This window comes from Euphorbia lathyris, chromosome 6 (assembly GCF_963576675.1).
Source record: "Euphorbia lathyris chromosome 6, ddEupLath1.1, whole genome shotgun sequence".
Lineage (NCBI taxonomy): Eukaryota > Viridiplantae > Streptophyta > Magnoliopsida > Malpighiales > Euphorbiaceae > Euphorbia > Euphorbia lathyris.
In genome coordinates, this window is record NC_088915.1 from 76,299,120 (window position 1) to 76,301,803 (window position 2,684).

A 2,684-nucleotide genomic window follows, 5' to 3' on the forward strand; every position below is an offset into this window, starting at 1 on the left:
TAATTGGAGATGTTTGGAGTTCATTGGTTCATAATTCACATGGGAGAAATGAGACTTCTTTTTTTTTTTTTTTTTTTGTTGTAATTTCTCTCTAAAATCAATTTTAGAGAGAGAAATTAACAAAGAGGAGATAGAAAAAAGAGAAAAAAAAAAGAAAAATAAGAAATTAAAGAAAGACGAAGAAGATGGTGTATTTTATCTTTATTTTTTATTTTAAGGCTTGTTTGTGATAATTAGATAATAAGGGGGTTAATTTATAAAATAAATAAATATAAAGACTAAATTAACTCTTTTATCTTTAACTTTTAACACTATTAGTCAATTTGATATATGTTTGCTAACAGAATGAATCTCATGGTACCATTTTGTAAAGTTTTAACCACAAGGGTGCCAATTGAAAACAGGTGTAACCACAAGATTTATTTTTATATTTTTCCCAAATAACAAATAAGGACATGATAAAGATTTTATTTGGGGTTAAATGGTAGTAATTAGAGGTAAAAATGCCTTCAAAAGAGATGACACAATAAGCTAATTGAAAAAACTCCGAAAACCTGTTTTTTTTTTAAATTAGTTTTTTGGATCCAATAAACTTTTTCAAACCTCTCTTAATCAAACACCATAATTAACTGTTCTTTTTTATTGAAATTAAATTAAATTAAATGAACTGAATTGAATTGCATAAAATAATTATAATTATAATAAATTATATATATAATGATATATTTTATATATAAATAATTATAATTACAATAAATAATGATATATGGTATATTATATATAAAAATACAAGAAAAATTATATATTATATATATAATAAATTGTAAATTATATATAAGTAATTATAATAAATAATGATGAATTATATAAATAATACTAAATTATAAATATATATATAAATTATAATAAATTATATATAAATAATTATAATTATAATAAATAATGATGAATTATATATAAATAATACTAAATTATATCTAATTATAATTATAATGATAGCAAATAATGATGAATATAAATAATACTAAATTATAAATTATAATAAATAATACTACCTTCGTTTTATATTACATGTCTTTCTAGAGATTCTTTTTTGTTTCATATTACATGTCATTTTATATGATCAGTACACGCTAAGTTATCTTTTTTTCTGCTATAAAACGCGGGTTTACGGAAATTAATTAGAATAATGGACTTATTATAGAATAAATAAATATTTGAATCGATAAATAAAGGGTAACAATGTCTTTTTTCCAATATCCTTAATTGCTATACAATTCTCTAAAAAGACATGTAATATGAAACGGAGGGAGTAATAAATTATATATAAATAGTTATAATTATAATAAATAATGATGAATTGTATATAAATAATATGAATTACACATAAATAATTATAATTATAATAAATAATGATAATTACTAAATTAAATAAATTGAACTTACAGTCTTGATCACATGCACCTTAATGAGCATGTAGGATTTGCTCATTCACCGTTAGATCTAAGCTTATTAGAATCCTAAGATGGAGATTCAAATCATCCTGAGGCTTTGATTTAATAAGCTTATATCTAACGGTGAATGTGCAAATTCACTTGCTCATTAAGGTGCATGTGAAAATTCCTGTTGAACTTACTTATGCTGAATTTAAGTAAAAAAGAACAGGGCCTTAATCACTTAAATTAAGAACTTATTTAATTTAAATGTGTTTAATAAAAATAATTTTTCGACCATTTAAATTAGTCAATCAAATAAAACATCATTTTTTTTTGAAACCAAACATCACTTATTTTAATAAGTCAAAATATTTAACTTTTAAACATTATCAACTAATATTTTTATGTTTAATACTTAATTTTTTTTTAAACCAAAATATATTCAATTCGCCCACTGTGGGGCTCAAACCCATGACCACAAGGTTAAGAGCCTTGCGCTCTACCAACTGAGCTAAACAGGCCTATAATCAATACTTAATTTTTAGTATTTAACAAACAATTAGATCATGTAATACTTTCAACACTTAAAATTCAGTACTTATTTTTTCAGCAATTAATTTTTAGTTTTATCAAACAGCACGTTAATTAAACTAACCAATTAGTTTTTTTTATATGGATTCGAATCCACAACCTCACACCTCTGATTTTAGAAATGTACCAACTCAGCTATGTTCCTTTAATAACCAATTAGTTTCTTGAACTTGCTTAAAATGACATATTGTCCCTCATAACTTGCTTAAAATGATTTACGCTTCAACTAGTAGCAGATTCAGAAATACTTGAGATGCGGGGGGGTGGATATTCTTACTAATATATTTTTTTATAAAATATCTAACCCCCAATTAATTAGGTCACTAACGTATGCTAAAACCATGAATTTGATCCTTCCACAATTGAAATAAATTTGATTCGGTTATGTTATATCCTTAGTTAATTTTGGATCAATATTTTATGATATTTTAGATTTTGATTATCAATTCAGTTCTATTAAAAAATTCGTTTAAACCGAATCAAAATTAATATATTATACTAAAATAAATTTTTATATGTGTATATATAATATTTATTTTGATTAGGTTTAATTATTATTTTTACTAAAACTAAACTGGTAGTTGAAACTGAAAAATATCATAAAATACTAATAAAAACCAGTCGATAATATAAAACAACCGAACCGATAACTGAAAT

At 22.7% G+C, this 2,684-nt stretch overlaps 1 non-coding gene across 1 annotated transcript; it reads right to left on the bottom strand.

The window, feature by feature from the left end:
* Positions 1–1,884: 1,884 nt before the first annotated feature.
* On the bottom strand, positions 1,885–1,957 carry TRNAK-CUU (transfer RNA lysine (anticodon CUU)). The gene has a single exon. It is a non-coding gene; the product is annotated as a tRNA-Lys (tRNA).
* Positions 1,958–2,684: the final 727 nt, after the last annotated feature.